Raw genomic sequence first — 21722 nt, forward strand, 5'->3', positions numbered from 1 at the left:
CTGGGAAAGCATTTTTATAATCAAAGGTTCTGATAAAGGCCTTATTTCAAAAATATATGGAAAATTGACTCAAGTATATGAGAAACCAAGCCATTTTTCAATTGATAAATGATCAAAAGAATATGAACAGACAATTTTCAGATGAAGAAATTGAAACTATTTCTAGTCATAGGAAAATGTGCTCCAAATCACTATTGATCAGAGAAATGCAAATTAGGACAACTCTCAGGTATCACTACACACTTCTCAGATTGGCTAAATGGACAGGAAAAGATAATGATGCATGTTGGAGGGGATGTGGGAAAACTGAGACACTGATACACTGTTAGTGGAACTGTGAATGAATCCATACATTCTAGAGAGCAATTTGGAATTATGCTCAAAAAGTTATCAAACTGTGCATATCTTTTGACCCATCAGTGTTACTACTGGGCTTATAACCCAAAGAGATCTTTAAGGAGAGAAAGGGACTCCATGTACAAAAATGTTTGCCCTTTTTGTAATGGCTAGAAATTGGAAACTGAGTGGATGTCCATCAATTGGAGAATGACTGAATAAATTATGGTATATGGATGTTATGGAATATTATTGTTCTCTAAGAAACAACCTGCATGATGATTTCAGAGAGGCCTGGAAATACTTACATGAACTGGTGCTAACTGAAATGAACAGAACCAGATCATTATACACACCAACAGCAAGACTATATAATGATCAGTTCTGATGGACATGATTCTCTTCAACAATGAGATAATTCAAACCAGTTCCAATTGTTCAGTAATGAAGAGAGTCATCTACACCCAGAGAGAGGACTATGGGAAATGAGTGTGGACCACAACAAAGCATTTTCACTCTTTCTGTTATTGTTTGCTTACATTTTTTGTTTTCCTTCCCAGGTTTTTTTTCTTTCTTTCTAGATCTGATTTTTCTTGTGTAGCAAGATAACTGTATAAATATGTATACATATATTGGATTTAACACATTTAATATGAATTGGATTACCTGCCATCTAGGGGAAGAGATGGGGGAAAGGAGGGGAAAATTTGGAACAGAAGATTTTGCAATGATCAGTTTTGAAAAATTACCCATTCATATGTTTTGCAAATAAAAAGCTATAATAAAAAATAAAAAATTTTGAAAGACAAAAAAAATTAAAAATAAAAAATCAAGAATACTGGAAACTTTTTAAGAATATTAAGTGCACAATAGTTGGGAGGTAACAAAGTGGCATTAAAAAGTGAATAATTATGACTGTCTAACAGAAGAATAGTATAAAATAATATATGTAAGAAACAACATATAACATTTAAGGTTTTCAGTACTAAATGAATGAAAAATGCACACATTCCTCTTTGTATTTCATATATTCTTGGAAAATAAATGATATTATTATATCCATTTTATAGATGGGGAAAATAAACCTAAAGCAATTTAAGGAAACTAAACTTCAGGGTCACATAGCTAGTAAATATTTGAGGTAAGATTTGATCTATGATCTTCCTGACTCTAAATCTGACTTTCTACTTACTCCATAACTTTGCTGCTTCTAGGTAGATCCTTCCTGCAAAACTAGAATACAAAAGTCTTATGATATTTATTTAAAGGAATTTGTAAGTATGTACTGAACTTTCAACTTCTTAGACCATTTATTTACTTTTCCAGTGAATATAAACATCTAGCAAGATGTAAAACAGGACAGATCATCATCTAAATTGCTGACAAATTGTGAAGAGTGCAAAATAAGAATTGTATTTCCTAAAGATAACAAATTTATCAAAATGCTTCTATTGCCAAATGACACTTTTATATTGTTATTATAACTATTCTAGCAACTTTCAGGTCTTTAACCTTTCACAACCTAGGTGTCATTTTCTCCCCTCTTTCTACTGATCTGAGAAGCTAAAATTTTTATTTTTATCTAGTAAGTCTTTAAAAATCTGTCTTTTCTACTTTTGTATCATCAATTAAAGCTACCCCCTTCTCTCCTCCTCTTCTCTGTTCAATCATTTTTGTCATGTAGAATTCTTTGTGACCTTATTCTGAGATTTTCTTGGCAAAGAAACTAGAGTGGCTTGGTGTTTTTTTTTTTTTTCTCCAATTCATTTTACAGTTTAGGAGACTGAGGTAAACAAGGTTAAGTGGCCCAGGGTCACACAACTAGGAAATGCTTTAGGCCAGATATGAATTCAGGTCTTCCTCAAAATCATAAAATGAAGGTTTTTTCCCCCTTTTATTATATATATATATATATATATATATATATATACATACATATATATAATTTTTAATTCCAAATAAACAATTTTTGAAAGAAGATAATCTTAAGCTTAAATGCTCCACGAAAATGCCCAAACTTGACAATGATACTATAATATAGGATGGTATTTCAATTATTCAATGACTGGATTCCTGCTTTAAATCTTTTCCCCACTCCAGACCATATCCTAATAAGCATTTAAATTGCTCTTTCTAAAGTGCATATCATATCACCTCCCAAATCAATAATTGGTAAAAGCTTCCTATTACCTGCAATAAAAACATGTAATTCTGTGTTGTTGTTGTTGTTTTTTTTTAATTTCTCATTACCTGGACTCTTCCTGCTTTTTCTAGTCTTCTTCTTATTACTCTGCTCCATTTATTCTAATGATCTGGTGACACTGATTTCTTTGCTATTCTTCACATACCTGTATTCCATTTTTCAATTCTGGCATAATCATCAAGTGTCTTCCTGGTTCTGCCTCAGCTCATTATCCTGGTTTTGGTTTCTCTGAATTCCTTCCATTCTTAAGCACATATTTATCATGTTTAAGTTTTCCCAAATCATTAATGCAAGTTCCTTCCTTTTGAGTTTATATGCATTTTACCTAATGTATATTTTGTTTGAAGATAGTTGCTTACATTTCATTAGTCCTATCTTTTACTGATTCCTGAGCAATTTTTTTTTTAAACAACTCTATAAAAGTTCCTCTACTGTTCAATAGTTTTATCTCCCATCTTAACTCTCAGCAACTGATCTTCCTAATTTGATGAAGAAGCCAAAGGCATTAGGCAATAGCTCTATTATTGACCAGCTTTTTAACTTTCTTACTACTTCCATCCTTTTACCTTTCCTTCTCTGTCTCAATGAAAGAATTCTTGTTTACAAAGAAAATCTCTCATTCTATCCCTTTGAATCAATCCCAAACTTTTAAAGAATCTCACTCCCTCTGTTGTTTAATATTTTATTCTTCTTTGATTTCATCCCTTTGCCTTCAACTGAACAGTTGTCCATCTAGAATTAAATTTTCCTTCAAACTTTCTCATTCAAGTCCAAAGAAATTGATAAAAGTACATTTGTAAACTGTTAAAAAAAAGTTTTTTTTTCTTTTCTTTTCTTTGGTAATATTGTTATTATTATTGCTTGACTTTCTTTTTAACAAGCACTGGCAAAGAGAACTGTACCTTCTTCCATTTCCTCAGCATTAGCTATAAAACATTTCAATAAATACTTGTAAATCAGCAACATTCTATAAGGCACTATATATTTAATACTAGAGATAAAAGTATCCACTCCACTCAAATAGGCTGCGAACTAATAAGAGGAATATGGTAAGTATATGAATAAATGTAATACAAGGTAGAAGATGATAGGGTTAAAGAAAAAAAAATCCTACTCAATAAAAGTTTAATGAGAGATAGCACACTTTCCCCTGGATGGAATTCAGAAAGGTTTCATATAAGAAGGAATACCTGATCTGGGTTTTGAATAAAAGTTAAATTCAGCTTGTAGAGATTTAGAAGGATTTTATTCTAGTCTTGGAGGGGAAAGGACAGTCTAAATAAGTTTATAGAGGCAAGGGAGGGCAAGGCATGATTGAGACATAGTTGTACAATTTTGACATAATGATTTTGGTAGCTATGTGAATTTTGAACTGAAGTGATGACAAATAGGAGACAGCAAAGTTCATGAAATAATAGTTACAATGTTTATGGTGCTGTAAGATCACCCAAGTATAATTGAATTCCAAATAGGATTTCTTTCACTCATCACACTAGATATCATTGTCCCTAATTCCTGAATCCCTCTATTGGTCCATGGTCTTTTGGAAATTAGAGATGGGGAAAAGGTAAAACCAGGGAAAGAGGGCAAACATTGACAACATGGAAGGAACCTCATTCAATTTTGAATGAGAGCTCAAGCCTCAGAAGGCTAATAAAAAACAACTCTGAACCCCAAATCTTTGCAGGAGTGGAAACAGGAATTTACTTTGCCAAGAAAGTTCTTTTCTTGGCAAGGTTGCCTGCCAGGACTTTTGCCCACTGTGGGGATATTCTCTTTTCAGTGTTAAACTTTATAATTTCCCTGAGAGGACCTTTTGCTACTAAGAAGTCTGTCTTCCTAACAGGCTGGCTTCTTAATGAACAATAAAAATCCCTTTTCTTGCCACAAATAGATTTCAGGTTTGAAAAGTCTTTCACATTGGACCTGTGCTGTCTAAAGGGGATTCCCCACCCCAGTTCTCACACCACTAGCCTCATCATTTGTACCTCATCAGCTCAATGTAAATTAAGCCTAAAGGAATTATTGATCCTAAAATCTGAGTCAGATTTAACCTTGACAAAAGATGGTACTTGGCCTTCACAGCTTCAGAACAGTGGCTTTTAAAAAAGTCATCCTAGTAGAATCAAGTAAATATCATACAAAATGAATTAAGCCAAAACCTCTAGTGCATTAAATATCATTTCCTTTCTCGTATCCAGAAGAGAAGAAACATCTAATTTATGAAACTTTTTTTAAACTGTGACATAACACAACAACACAAAAAGGGAGAGTAGGACTGAAGAAATTCCAAAGTCTGACTGGTAACTCTTATTGCATTGTTAAATGCAGAAACCACGAGAAATCATCAGAGAAAAGCTTCTCAATTAGGTGTGGAGAAAGCCAAAATGATTCAGGAAACTTATTCCTCAGAGGGAATAGCATTATTTTATTAACTGAGGGAAATATATTCAGAGGCTATTGGATAAGTGGATCTTTTTGAAAGAAAATTATTGAAGAATCATTTCTTTGTTATTTGTTTCTAAATGGGAAAACTTTGTAATAATGGAAATGTTAAGCTTTCTAATTTAAGTAAATTCTTGCTATTTACAATGGGGTATACCTCTGGTGGGCTTCTGTAAACTCTAGAGATGGACACATAGATTATAGTTTTTAAAAGTACTGGTAAGATTTGGGAAGAGAGAAAAGAACTGGGGGAAGAAAAGAGTAAAGAAATATAGGATATTTGAAAGCTGTCCTGCCAAAGCCAATTCAATTTCACTAAAGCTGATTTTACTGCTCCATATTGTTCTCCTTGTTAAATAAGCAAAACTACCAGCACTATATTTAATCTCTCTGCTCTGTCTGTCTCTTTCTCTCCCTCCCTCTCATTCCCCCTCCTATTTTCCTTCCCCCCCCTTTTTCTCCCTCCTTCTACATACACACACACACACATACACACACACACACACACACACACACAAGTACAAATTTATTAACCCAGTCACCCAATAGTAAAACCTCAAATAAAACTTTATTTCTTCCCCCTCCTTCACTTTGAATATGGAATGTGTTTTAAACTCCAATTTGTTTTCCGCTACATGTTTTTCATGTCCAGATGAAATGTTAATTACAGTGTTCCCTTTACATATTACCAAAATTTCACTAAGAAGCAGTTTCCCTCTACCCTAAAGGTGCTTTGAAAAAGCTAAGTGACCCAGTAGCTAGAGTACTTAATTTAGAACTGAATATGAATGCCACTTCAATAACCTTACTGGATATAAGCCATGGGCAAGTCATTTAACCTCTTTCAGCCTTCTTGTCCCCATTTGTGAGTTAGGAATTGTAGAGGGCTGGAACTCTGAAAAGGTGTATTTGGATCAAGGACAGCAGGGTGCTTACAGTTAAGCACCTACTCAGTGTGAGATAATGGTTCTCTAAATATATACTTAATGTGTTATGGTGATGTAATAGTTGCACATGCTCAGTTGCTGTAGTGATATAATCGTACTGAAATATTTAAGGGTTGGGAGGAGTGGGAACAAGCCTCTCAGCCACAGACACAGAAGACTCTCAGCCACAGATAGAGAGGACTCTTTCAGTCACAGACACAGACACAGAAGATTCTGGACTTCATCTCTGGCCATTCATCCTCATGACCCTCCACTAAGACCAAGGACTTGGGCTGATCCCAAGATCCTCCAGAAAGCTAGACCAGACATTACAAGGAATAATAATAACATCTAATTCACAGGATTGTTGTGAGGATGATATCCAAAAAAATTCAATTTTGAGCTTAAAATTTTAAGCTTAAAATTTCACTGACTTTAAAATTATTTTTTATGTTGTATGAAGTATATTTTATGCTGTGCTCTCTGAGACTACAGTTGGTTGTGACAACCGATCAAAAAGAGCTATATTTTACTGTTAATTTCATTTACATTTTTGTAGTTGAATTTATTATCTTAGTTCTGTTTCACTGTTTCAGTTTGCATGACTTTCTATTTTTCTTTTTCTTCCTCACATTTTTTTGTTTTGTTTTGTTTTGTGGCACATGAGCATCCTTATATTATAATAAACTATTATATTTATAATAAGCTATTGTCCTCCAGTTAGTGAATGATCTCCACTTATTTAATGGTACAGAAAGTTCTTCTGTGAATATTTTGCTAAAGATAAAGTTTTCTTTTTGCCTTAACATTCTTGAGGTATATGTCCAGTAATGTGACATTAGGGTCAAAAAGTGTGAAAAGTTTAGTGTTATCTTCATGATTCCAATTTTTTAAGAGTTCATTTACTAAATATTCCATCATACAGCCTCCTATCAATCCCACAGTGTATTCTGGTTTCAAAATATTCTGTATATTTTTTTTTAAACTGAAAATAGAAATCTTGACAAATTTCTAGTTTTTGGTATATAAAAAAGAGGATTGTATAGAAAATTTTCTCCTCCCCCAATTATACACCTTTTTATAATGTACATATAATGATAATTGCAAGTGTCTTGCCTTTTTTCCTCTATCTTCTTGACTTCCTTTTGCTATTTTCTAATTTTTGAGTAATGTATCAATGATTTTCCTTTTATTCCTTTTTTTAAAGTTCTGTCATTACCTCCTTTTTGCCTTGAATATTTGTTAGAAATACAAGGAAAGGACAAATAAAAGCTCTTCTTTATAACAAATAGTCATTCAAAACAATCAGATATTATTATTTCTGATAATACATGTCTTGTTCCACACTGCTAGTCCATAGCTTCTCTAAAGAAGCAGGAAACATTCAACCTTAATCTATTAGGGTTACTTAAAATTGATCATTATGTTCATCAGAGTTCTTAAGTTTTTCAGGTATTTTTCATTTTCAAATTCCTTGAACAGAAATCACTCAGTGTAGTAACTCAAGGTACTGAGATGGCCTTCTTTTTTTCCATGACTTTCAGTGTTTTCTACAAAGGGAATTACTGGAAGTATAAGTTTTTTTTGTTTGCCCCCCCCCCCCCAGCTCCTGTTCTGCAAGGTGATGTTGAGGTATCGGCTTCAATTCTGAAGAATCAGGGCTTGAGACAGCTATCAATCCCTTAGTTCAGAACCTGTCTATATTTTTTTCAAGTCTGATGACAGAAAATATCCTTTTGGTTCCTTGTCAGGATCCCTCTCTTGTATCTGTCACTTTTTGGCCATCTTTTGGGGCAGTTGTTGACTGCATGAAGGAACATATTTTTTATTTCTTTTCTGTTTTTTTTAATAATTAGTCTTTCTGGGATTTATGTGGGTAAGCTAAACTTTATTGTGAATTTGCATGTGATTATCATGATCAGAATTATGCAATGATACAACATTAGTGATATTAGTGTTCCCAAGTAATCATATGGATCATATCATAGTCACAAACTTTTAATGACTATTGCCTACAGGAAACAGTTACAAATCCTTTGTCACTCAAGACCCCATTATCTAGTTCCAAATTTTCTTTTATTTCATTTTCCCCAACCCTCTGTCCTACACTTTTACTACCCTAACTCTTTGAACTAATAGCATTATTCTATCCATTGCTTCTAAAGGATAGCTTTTGTTGTCTAATTTCTGTGCAATTATTCATACTGTTGTCTCTGCTTGATACATCATTTACCATTTTCAAATTATTAAAACCTTTCCTCAAGAAGTCCTTTATTTTTTTATGCCATTTCTCATTCTGGACCCTTTTCTCTCATCTGCACAATAGCCTCTTGCTAGGGGAAAACAAAATAAAACAAGCCTGATCAGTTCATGTGACTTTCCACTGAATTAGTTCAGTGTATTAGGTCATCCAGGAATGTATTAATTATGTGGGTGGCAGAAATATCTAAATGAAACCTTCATTCTTTAACAGTATGAAGTTGGAGGTAATGGATCTTGAATCAGGAATATGTTTTTGTCTCGATGAACTTTTCTGAAAGTGTCCCAATCCCTTTGTTGATGTGTCTTATTGAAATTGAATATTAGAATGAAAAGACTACAGGAATGTCATCACATCTTGATTTCCTATAATGTCTAAAATCTTTAAGAGGTGTTTTGTCAAAAATTCAATGAGATAAAATATAGAATAAGACATGCCTTTGGCATCCAGAAACTTATATTTTAATTGGAGAAACAAGAAACACACATACTAGGAACTGGAAATGCAACTGAGTAGATGGAAAATACAAGATGAGTGGTAATGAAAATAAGGACCATGGTTTTCAGTTTCCTCTCCAGTCCATAAAGCCTATGTATGTAAAAATATATGTTTACATGTATACATATATGTGCACACATACACAATCAATGAAACAACAAATATATATTAATTAACTTCCTTATGCTAAATACTGGGGATATAGTAAGAAAAAAGAAAAAAGTAAAGTGACACTCTTGCCCCTAAAGAATTTTTATTCTATCAAGGGAGATAACACACATATATGAATTTTAAATGTATAACCTAGGGTATTCTATGCACAAATGTTTCTACATCTGTATTTTACATCTTGCAGGGAAAGACAGAGAGAAATTTTTTGAGTGGCCTTAGTGTCATAAAAATACTTCCTTTCGCCCCTCTCATTTTCTTTTCTGACAGAATATAGACACCTTAAGAGTAAGAATTCTTGTTCTTCTTTTTGTCTTTTTATCCTAGCTATTTAGCAATTTTTTATAATTTTTTTGATTCATTGATGAATTGATATTTAAGATTAGTAAAATATGAGTTGAATTGGTCAGAAAGGTGTCACAGAGGACATATTTTTTATTTTATTTTAGACCATGTGGGATAGAAAGGAATATAATGAAGGGTTGTGTTTTCCAAGGGGACTTTACCAAATTGTATGGTGACAGTGATGCTAAAGATGAACGAAGGAATAAGAGGATAGAAAGTTCATAAGATAAGGAATAAGATAAGCTAAGACTGTAAAGTTTGTTGAGATGATGTTATACAAAATTTAGAATGCCAGAATGAGTCTGGATTTTACCTTGTAAATAATTAGATTATTTAGGATTCATCTACATTTTACTGAAGCTTATATCTGGGGAAAATGCATTGACTTTCCTATGACTTTTTCCATGTTGTTCATATTAGGCAGAAGCAACTGAGTTAGACCCAAGCTCTACAAGATATTTCTGGTAGCTGAGGTCAAGAATTAGTTTGACATATAGATTTGTAGCTCTAAAAGTCAAGGTGATGTCTACAAGATTTTGGCTTTCTTTAGTGTTCTGTAAGGCATCCTCTTCTGCTGAAGTAAAGGAGTACTCAGAGCCTTTGAGATGTCAGCAAACACACTTCAGCTTTTTAAGGTGAGAAATGGAATATGAACTCAGAATGAAATTTAAAGAGCTAGAGGTTAAGTTGTTTTCTTGGTTGAGCTGAGGAGTAAAGATATTTTCTGTCAGATGCTAATCTAGTCAGGAGATTTATCCTGTCACTTTCCCTCTCCATCTTGCCCTTACAGGGAAACTTTTTTCCTATAAACTTCTCACTATTAAAAAAAAGGCTATTTTGGAGAAAAAAACCCAGAAACACAGGGAATTTAACTTTGAGGATGTTGTTGATTTATTTCTTTATTCAAATGGCAGACTGTTTTTGAAAAGCTGATAAATCAGGTGGATTTATTTTACTGATTTGTGAAAATAGAGAAAAGAAAAGCTTCCAAAAGCTCCGAATGGTTCAAATTCTATATGATCTAAAAATGCCGATTATACTAAATAAATGCATCCCATTGTCATTCGTTAGAAATTCCATCTGTTTATTTATAGAAGACGATGATAGAAAACCCTTTCTTTCAATATCAGTTCAATGTTATTAGATTTGTGCGAATAGCTGAATATGTATGGAAAATATCAGTTTCTTGATTCATTCACATTTTATAGTGCAGAAAAATAAAAAAAAAGACAAAATGATGGTGAATTCTTCTATCTTTTCCTTCTAGTTGATTCTATTTAATTTTTTGGGGCATTTTCACAAATTTCCAGTGAGGTTCAGATACTCTTACCCTCTGCTCTATGACTCTACAGTGCAAAGAGAATTCGGAATTAGAGAAATCAGTGATATAATTGTGCTTCTTACAATTGCTGCCTGGGTAAATCTTTAGCAAGTCACACTCCATCAGTGGAGGTATCTCCCATGGACAAAAATTTTTTATACTCTATCTTTTTCTTCTAAAGCTGCTGTCACTCCATCCCTCTAAACTATACCTTAGAAGTCAGTTCTCAATTTCCTAGAATTCTGCTTTTCTATCATGCTGCAGTACATTCTCCACTCTTCTCTTTCTTGTTCTAAGAATTGGATTCCAATCAACTCTACAATTGACTATGGAAAGGAAGTATGAGATAATTGCTTTATTGTTCAATTCACCTTCCCTGCAACTTCCCAGAACAAAATATCTCTCTCCTCACCCCACCCTGGTCCCACCACCAGATCCTATATTTATGTTGTCTATCCATAATTAGAATGCATATTTCTTAAGAATAGGTACTTGTTTTTAGATCAGTATCCTCAGTTCTTAGGATTGTGTATTGGCCTTCTAAACATTTAATAAGTGTTTTGTTTTGTTTTGTTTTTTTCATTAATTTATTTTTCAAGTAAAGTGTGTGATCTATGTGGCCTAAGATGTTTCTTCTAGTTGTGAATCAATAATCCTATAGGATCTTTCCAGTAGGAAGGAGAAGACAAGAGTTCAGTTATGATTCATGTGATTGTCCATATATTATCCTGATAAAAAACAAAAATACAAACAACAAAAAAAGATATCAACCATTAGCTTAATAAATGTCAAATCATAATGCACTATATTTTTGAGTAGACCCTTATCACTTTAAGTTTGGATTATTATAGTAGCTTGCTAGTTGATCTGTTGACTCTAATCCTTTTTTTTTTCATTCAGCCAACAAAACAATTTTCATAAAGTACAGATTCAGCCATATCACTAAGCTCCATAATCAATAAGCTCCAGTGGCTCCCTATGACCTATAGCAGCATATACAATTTTTTTTTTACTTTACATTGACTCCTTAATAATGTAGTCCCTGTTGTCTTTCCAGTTTTCATATATCTTACTACTTTCCATGTACTCTTTGATTTCATGACACTGTCCTGCTAACATTTCCACAAATAAGATCTTCTAATTCTTGGTATTTTTTCTACCTATCTCCTAACTACAATGCTCTTCTTCCCCATTACCTATTACCTTCTCTTATTTCCTTTAAATCCCAACTAAAACATCTTCTACAGGAATGTTTTTTCAACCTGTTTTAAGTCTAGTGTATTTCCAATTAATTATTTCCTATTTATCCTGTTTATGATTTATCTCTATGAATTTGCTCATTGTTTCCTTTTACAGATCATGAACTTCCTAAGAGAAAGCATTTTTTTTGTCTCTTTTAATCCCCAGAACTAGAATAGGTAATTAATAAATGTTTATGGATGAAAGACAAAATTTTGTTCAAAACCCATGTTCTTTTGGAAGATTCTTTTTTGTGTCAAAGATGTTAAAGCTTTTCTTGTCCTAATTTATCAACACTATTTGGAAACATAGGTTAGCTACAGACTAAAGACACTTCTGATACCTACATGCCCAAGGTGTTGGATATTGTTACATTAAAAAAAATGCATGATTTTTGTTTCTTTTTAAGAGAGGAGTGATACGTGTAGGCATATATTGGATTTAGCATATTTATATTTTTACCATGTTTAACATATATTGGATTTCTTGCCATCTAGGGGAAAAGTGAGGGGAAAAGGAGGGAAATTGGAACACAAGGTTTTGCAAGAGTTAATGTTGAAAAATTATCCTTGCATATGTTTTGAAAATAAAGTTTTAATATAAAATGAAAAAAGAGAAGAGTGATATGATTAAAGTAACATTTCAAAAGATAATCTGGTAAGTTTGCAAAAATGGACTAGAAGGATATGATTCTTGAAGTCCAACAATAAGTTAAAATGTATTCTCAATATTTAAGTAAAAGGAAATAATGTCCCTAACTAAGCAATCAGACTTGGGAATGAAATGAGGTGTTACAGATATAGAATACATGGTAAAGAAAAAAACTCAAAGTATGTAAATGATTGTGAGTATGGTAAAAGAGAAAATTTCATCAAATCCATAGAAATATAAATTTAAAGCCATATTAGAATGTGGCAGTCATTTAAAGAAGAATCAAATATGATAGAGTTTTGGAATCTGAATAAATAAATAAAACATTTGTTAAATATTTAATATGTGCAAAACAGTGTGTTAAATTCTTCAAATATAAATAGAATAGCAAGACTGTTCCTTCAGTCAAGGAGCTCACATTCTAATGGAGAAGAAAACATATATAAAGGGTAATACATATAAGGCAGCTATCAAGGTCTTATACTGCTTTGGATACAAAGGCACAGAAAGTAATAATACCTCCTTTTAATATCACTTGGTTATAATACTTGATCTTTAATGTGATAATTTAATATCTTGTCCACTGATATATCAGTTTCTGATATAACAAAGGATTTCCATAATTTTCTTTTCTGGGTCTTTCATAGCTGTGCACGTAACAACTGCCATAAAAGGTGTCAGGCTACATTCATAGTATGAACTTTCAAAGATGATGATCATGTACAATAAGGTAGAAGAATGACTACCCCTAAGATTCTAGGGTTCAGGGTTCTTGGCAGTCTCCATCCAGAACCAAGAAAAGATAGCAATCAAATTAGTGGGTATAGTTTGACTTGCTTGGCATATCTTGTTTCCTTAAGTCATTAAGGATAGTTTGCTATTTTACTTGGTCTGGCTTGCTTGCCTTATACATGGCGGGTAGCTGAAAATTGCTGATAATGAATGATCTCTTCTCCATAGGAGCAATCTTCCCACAAAAATCACTGTTAAGAGTCAGGATCAGAATTGCTGGTGACATATATGTATGTAGGAGTCTGCCACTCCTAAGCTTCTTCTATTTGCCTGGGGGCAGCACAATTGTAATAATTCATTCTTCTGATAGTGAGAAAGTAAACCACTTCTACATAAATGATTGTGCCTATATTGTGGCTCTAGTGCCTAAATGGTAAATAAGTCTGGTATTTTGAGGGTCATTGGTTTTTATGAATTCAAAACATATCTGTATCCATCATATTCCAAAGGTAGATGGTAGTCAAAGTAGTAATAATCAATTTGACTTTCAAGGCATGAAATAATGTATAATGATGTTGCCTCAGGAAGAAAAAAATGATTTTGGGGATAATTTATGTTGAATTTAGTTTTAGGTAAAATGAGTTTTAGATAATGTCAGAAAACACAATAAGCAAGCAAATGAAAATTTGGAACTAAAACTGGGGAAGAATGGCTTAGAAAAAATTTAGCAGTCATCTACATAAAGATAGTATGGCATAGCAGATAGAAAGACAATGTTACCTAGGCAATGAGGTGACATAGTGGATAGCTAGAATTATGAAGAACGGAGTTCAACAAGGCCAATAGATAATTATTAGCTGAATGACCATGAGCTTTGCTTATCTCATTTTCCTCAATTTTAAAATTGGAATAATTGTAAATCACCACTCAAAGTTATAAAGATCAAATGAAATAAGATTTGTAAAGTGTTTAGCACAATAAATGACATATAAACAAGCTCTATGCAAATGCTTATTTTCTTCCTCTTTCCCTCTCTGAACCAGGAAAATTGTCTTTAAATTCCGATCTCTAACTCATCGTGTGATTTTGAGTAGGTCACTTAACTTTTCAGTCCATGAAGGAACAATCTGAGATTTTAACTTACAGGCAACATGGATTTATAAAGGGAGTTTCCTCATGAGGGAGTTCCCTATATCAATGAAATCTTAGGTGTAATTCATATTCCTCTACCATATATATGACCATATTCTCATACCCAGATCATCTAGAGTATATGCTATGGATGTTGCCAAGATTTCTAAGAAGAAATGCAATGAAAAATGAGTCTGAAAGTAGAATAACTTTCTTATTGCCAACTGCTTGCTGGACAGGTCCTGCATGCCTTATTAGAATCTTAAACTCAATATATCCAGAATCTATCACATCTTCACCACTGTAATAGAAAGTAGTCATACTAATGATCTATGAATCCCATTGTAACCCCAATGTCAGACTGTACAATAGTCCTAAAGTAATGTCTTAAATTCTGCTTTTTTGGTTCTATTTTCCAGGAAATCAATATTATGTAGAAATAGGACATGCATGCAAAATTTGTCTAGGCTCTTGTTCTTTGCTCTTTGCTTCCATCTCTTTTGTAGATTCTCTGTTAAAGAACAGTTAGGGAAAATTCTTATTGAAACAGTGATAAAATCACAAGTCCACGGTCAAAATTGTAGATCTTCTTCAACATTCTGGGAAGTTGCTTACATGAAAACATTCAATCATATTAGTACTTTCCCCCTTACACTGTGGGATACATAAGACCTTCAACATGTGCCTTGAATATAGTGCATGCTAATGAAATGCTTAATGAATGAATGAATGACCTGGGAAGGGGATGTTTCAGTCTTCAGAACATTGAATAGTGATTCTATGCCACAAAGTTCCAAATGCATATTAATGGCACCAGCTATCTTCCCAATAATTATGAATTTGGGATCCAGGGTAATATTTTCACTCCTTATCCAAGGCCTTTATTGAATCATAATCACTGATTATAGGTATTGTAGTTGACACTTGGTCACATGTGTTATTGTAATAAAATTTGCTTCACTTTGAAACCATATCTTTTTAGTAAAGCAATTTCATTCATTTTTACTTCATTCTGAACCAAAGAACTGCTGCCTTGTCTTTCAGTTAATGTGTGGGTTAAAATCATCGCTTCTCAACATATCTGTATTTCATTTGAAAGTATTACCATCCTTAAATCTTAAAGTTAACTTTGATGAACCTTTCCTCTTCTTTATTCCTCATATAAGCTTTTCCAGGAGAGCTTATTCAGTCTCTATTGTCTGAATTCTCATTTGTACATCAACTTTGATTTCTATCTTCTTTCAATTTGGATAAATGAATTTCCTTTTTATTTGCTATATTCCTTCATTATGGAGATGCATCTTGCTTGGAAAGGAGTCGGTCCTTGGAGATATATATGTATTTGCTGTGTGTATACACACACATACATATGAATAGATATATGTGTACATCTTTAAATATTTTACAAATATACCTATGTGTATAATCTTATATGTATATATGTATGTGTTAATGGATATACATACACGTATGTATATTCATATATGTATATTCTTATATACACACATGAAAAGATGAAATTAAAGTTCTTGGAAGAAATTTCAACAATCTCACATATGCAGATCAATCTGATAACAGAAAGTCGAGAAATTAAGAAGTTTCTTGATGGGGGGGAAGAGAAAAGTGTAAAAGCTGGCTTGAAGGTTAACATCAAAAAAGAACCAAACTTAGATCATTTCATTACTATTATTAGATCATGATCATGAGTATAGCTAAAACTAAAAGTTATCTTTTTCTAAATTAGTATTATTGAAGAGGAATACTTACTTAATTCTTGCTCCAAATCACCTTATCTGAGCAGAATAGGGTGGCCACTCTCCTCTCTTGGGAGAAATAAATGACTTCTCAGAGAAGGTTGGGCAGAGGAGACTAGAAATATTAGTTTAAGACTTCTGGTGAACCATAACTGGATTTTACAATCTACAGACTGATAGGTGGTTGGATAGATACAAATATATTCATTCTCTCTCTCTCTCTCTTTCTCTGTGTGTTTCTCTTTTTCTCTGTCTCTGTGTGTGTGTGTGTGTGTGTGTGTGTTATATATATATATATATATATATATATATATATATATATATACTACACTCATATAATATGTAATTAATCTGTATACATGTATATATATATATATATATATATATATATATATATATATATATACACACATATGTGTGTGTGCTTGTTTGTGTAAAATTCCTATTTGTTTGCTTCTTTAACAATCACAACCTAGGCAGAGATAATTGCTCCTATTTTATACTTCAGAAACTGAGGTCCAGGGAAGTCAAATGATCAATCTTTCATAAAGTAGCTACTTAATGATAGAACCAGACTCTTCTTAGACATTATCTTTCTGAGACACTTCTAAAAACCAAAATAACAAACATAATACCTGATGACACACATCTCAGGAGATATATTTTTAATATTTCTGACTCAGTATGAACTGAGATCATGCAGCTTTTACCCTACTAGCATTGTGAATCATGGCACTTAAAAAATGCCAACAGCTCAAGTTATTATTTTGTCTCCTCTCTTTGGCAAAGGAGGAAAATCTAAGTACTGACCTGTTCTCCTAGATTCACTATCTCTACTTTTCTTAATTATCTGTCTGACTTTTGCTGCTGTTCACTAAAAACAGGAGGTGATGTTCACTTGAGAAGCCACACTTTCTCTCTTTTGGGAAATCTCATAATCATTATGCCTATGTGGCATGGAGAGCTTACACAATTTGCACTTTAATTATGAGAAAAAATAACTTTTAGACACTTTCCTGGGTAATTTTGAAGAAGTCAGTCCTCTGTACCTCAGGCTCCTTATCTATAAAATAAAAAAGGATAAACTAGTTGAAACAGTGGTCTTGTGTATAAGAGGTATAATTGGTATATTATACCAAATATATTAAAGGTATACTTTAATATTCAAAGAATGATTGATACTAGGAGATACCCTGTGGCAGAAATATTCTTTGGGATATATTGGCTGCTCCCTTCCATTTAAATCTATCTGTTCTTGTTCTGACTACCAAATATTGTCTATGAAATTGACTCAGTGCAGTTGCTTTGATACAATGGGGTTCTCTGTCTTTATGGAGAAGAAACTATGGTTTTCTAAACCAACATGATGAAGGAAAAAAAAAACTTTTTTATTTTACATATTCTCAAAAGGCCAAACCAAATTGGGTAGTAGAAAAAGGTTATATGAAAATTGAATAAAGACAAAATGACCTTCATATAGTGGTTATTAGATAAATGCTGTTATTGTTATCTAACATGAAATTTACTGGTGGCAAGCATTTTACTTTAGCCTACAAAGTATTTGATATTCCTTATTGTAATGTATATTATAATTATTAGGGCTTAGGATTTAATTTGTATGAAAATTTCATTGATGAGGAAATTCCCTTTAGAAATAAAGTAAACATTTTCTTTGCAATTTTTAGTCTTGAACAGTTTCCTAAAACAAGTTTAGTGACTTGACCTTATATAGTTATCAGAGGAGGAGTTGACCTTAGGAGCTGAAAGCACCAAAACAAACATTCTATCTACAATCCATGCTGCATTTTAATATCTTGTTTCTGTTTTTCTTTTTTTTTTTCTTGAAGCAATTGGGTGACTTGCCTAGACTCATAAAACTAGGTAGTATTACGTGTCTGAGGCTGGATTGGAACTCAGGTCCTCCTGACTTCCCATCTGGTACTCTGATTATGAATACCTTATTTCTTGAAGTTCAAATGTTGTATGCTAAGTCTAGAGATCACTAATTCATAGTATAACCAGGTTACTTTCTTAGCATTAGATTGAATCTGAGATGAAACTGATGTGAAGGAATATTATGTTGCTATTAACTATTAACCTTTTACACTATTGAGAATATCAGAGGAGAGAATGTGTTGTAACAAAAACAGTAACACCAACAACAAAACCTGTGTATAAATATTGTGAGATATGGGAGTGATGGTGGAATCTTAAAAAAAGAAACAAAATAATCAAGAAAGAAGATGAAAAAAGTAGAAGTATAAAACGGAAGATTACCCTACATTTGTGCTATGTCTTATACTTTGTAAAGGTGACTGAAGGCCAGCTTAATAAAATATCTTAACTGATAATCCTAGAGGAAAATCCCCTTGTGCAGACTTGAACTAAAGACAGCAGACAACACCTCACATAGTCTCAGGGATATTCCAAGACAGGACAGGAATTATTGGCTGCTTCACTCTAGGAACCTTACTTGTTTGTGACGATGGGGATTTAGATTGAAGGTCCTCAGAATTTACATGAGTTAACACTTACAAGAGCCATGTAATATCTAATAGTTTTAAAAGATTTTAAAGGGAGAATTGAAATGATCAAGTCTAACCAATGAATTTTATAGTTGAGGAAATTATGGACTAGAGAGTTGATAAGAGTAGCCTATAAAATGAAGAGTAGAGCATCTGGATTTAAACCTGACCCCTTCTACCTACAAACCTAATGTTTTTTTTCCTTTATGTAAGACTTTATAAAAGCAGGTTCTACCATCATTGAAAAGATGAGATGTTGACATAGAACTATAGGAGGAAAAATAGATAATTTATCTTCACATCATAACAGAGAATAGGAGAGATAGGAAATTCTACTCCCAGGCTAGTGGTCTTTCTTATCCACTATCCTTTTTAGGGTGGTTTAAATGAAAAATATGCTTTGAGATAAAATGAATAATAAATGAATTGTTAGAGCTTGTTTAGCTCTAGTCCTCTAGGAGAAGAAGGAACAACTGTTCCATACAGTTCTTTAATCTACTCCTTTTAGATGTATAGGAGAATAGTAGTTTTTGCTCTTTGTGCCCTTTTACCTGAAACAAGATCTATGTTGGGAGGAGATGTTTTCTTGTCATGCAACTATCAAAGTAGTGTGATATTTGCCAAAGTATTAAATGGTCATGCCTAAGGGACAGTCTGTTTATTTGCAAAATTGATCCTACACCATCAAAAAAATCTCTGCATTTTAATCCAAATAACATTTGCACTGATGATTAAAAGTCACAAGGCCAAACTTGAGGAAAGGTGGCAATATATTTCTCTAAATCTATCATTGTGTATGTTCATAAAACTATGCTAACCACTTCAGGGAAATGAGTAGCTTAGATATGGGGATGGTGATGCTGGGGTAACAGATCTCTGAAGTGAGATTCAGAGTTCACATTTCAAAAATACTTAAAGCTGTATTTGGCATATAAAATATTTGAGAAAAGGGGACTCTGTCATAAGACGTGTATTATAAATAGCTGATATAAATTAATGATTCATTTCTTCTATCCTTTACTTGCTTTCTGTCATTCCCCGTCCTCCCCCCCACAAATTTTCCCTTTCTACGAGCACATTGGATGCTCTTCCCACATAAATGTGCATGTGTGTGTATTCATTTTTTTTTCCTGATAGGTACTCATATAGTCACCTTAACCTTGATCATATATTTTGGATGTCTTACCTTATTCATGTTCTTATCATTAATGTTCTTTTTCAAACAACTCAGTTGACTAGGTACATTATCACTCTGAATTTGTGCCTGAATTGTCTTAATTATTCTACATTCCAACCAAACTGAGGTATTATTTTCTCCTCCCCACACCAGCTACCTCTTGTACAAAAATTTTCCCTTAGTATCTTAGTTCCTGTCATTAATCATATGCATAATATTTTCTTTATCGCTGTTGAAATCATACTCATCTCCTAAAGAATAACTCAAAAATAAACTCTTCCATGATTTCTTTTTCTGTTCTTAATTTTTCCCACCTTCTGTCCTTACATATTACAATGTGTTCACTATTGTTATGAACCCATCATATATTTCTTTTGTCTGATACACCTGAAAGAAATAAGAATCATTAGGAAAGGTAAGAATAAATTGGGATATAAGAAAAAATAAAGCAAAATAGCAGATAATAATATGTGGGGAAAATTACTTTTATTTGCCATTAAGGGGATTGATGTGTCTAGCACTGTTGTAGGTAAATTGCAAGGCTATAACATTTTCTATGTATAAGATAAGGAGGGTGTGACACATTGAACATTCTGTGAAAGTTTTGCTAATATGATGGCACCATAACCACAGAAAAATTGGTCTAGGACGTTTGTGAGAAGAATCAGCAACAAGTAAGGTTTTATGGGAAGAGCAAGAACATGTGTTTTCAGAAAGAATTTGTCAGGGCTTTTTCCTATGTCAAGGACAAGTCAGAATTCAGCTTGATGGGAGTATAGAATCATTAGCCTAGTGAATCTTATGTCAATATACATTTCAGTTTATTTGTTCAGCAATTGAATAAACAAGCGTTTATTAAGTTTCTCATTTTGCGAAGATACTGGGCATACCAGGAACAACAAAAAAAGAAACAAACAGTCCTGCCTTCAAAGTTTATGTTCTTCTGGGGAATGAAAAATTGGACAGATACAAGTTTAATATAATAATTTGAAGAAGTGAGAAATAATGACTAAGAAGACCAAGAAGACTTTTAGTTAAAAGGCTCTAAAATAAGGGGGGAGTTCAAAAGTGAATGTGGAATCAATGAAAGAATCAATAAAACTTGGAAATATACTAAATGGTGTAGGAGAGTGGGGGGGAAAATGGAAGGTGACTGGAAGGATAGTGGCATCTTCACCAGAAAGGTTTGGTAGTGGGAAATGTTTAAGGGCTAAATAATTGTTTCTGTTTTAAACATGTTGAGTTTTAAATGCTTTTGATAAAACCAAATAGCAGCATCTGGAAGGCAGTTGCTGAAAAAAGTTTGTAGAAGCATTGAAATATTAGAATCTGGACACTTAATGGCAGAAACTCTTTCTTTGCATCCCCAACCATTAGCTCACTGTCTGAAATATGGTAAATATTTAGTAAATTTTGTTGACTTATTGAATAGGATTGGATTTGAATGTCATTTGAAGAGAGATCATTATGGTACTCATTAAGATAATAACTTCACCAAAAAGAGAATCAGTAGAGAGATCTGATGTAGGCCAACAATAGAGCTTTGAGTATCTGGCAAAATTAGTGTCTGGAAGAAATTTGATCAAAGCTTTAAATTGAAGCATGGTCAGAGTGTAGGAGAGTGCCCAAGAGACCTTACAGTCACACTTGGTCTTAACTTTATCATTTTGCATTCTCCATTAAGTTTGCTTTATTATTTCAACTTTTTTTCCTTTTTTTTTTTTTTCTGGATGAGTTTAGGATTAAGCAATAAGAGTTCATATGGAAAGGTTATGGTCTGTTGACACAAAGAATAAGACAAAGGCAGAGGGAGAGACAGTGTAAAATAAAAGTAGTGGATACAGTGCAATTACCATACAAAATAAGAAATGAGGGTTTGAATCTGGTTGGTTTGACAAAGATGATTTTCTCACAATAGATTATAAAAAAGAGACAGAAGAATAATTTGACTAATGAAAGAGAAAAAAATTATATTTAGTGGATCTAGTTTATCCCATGTCATCCTACATTG

Source organism: Sarcophilus harrisii, chromosome 3 (assembly GCF_902635505.1).
Source record: "Sarcophilus harrisii chromosome 3, mSarHar1.11, whole genome shotgun sequence".
Taxonomy (NCBI): Eukaryota; Metazoa; Chordata; class Mammalia; order Dasyuromorphia; family Dasyuridae; genus Sarcophilus; species Sarcophilus harrisii.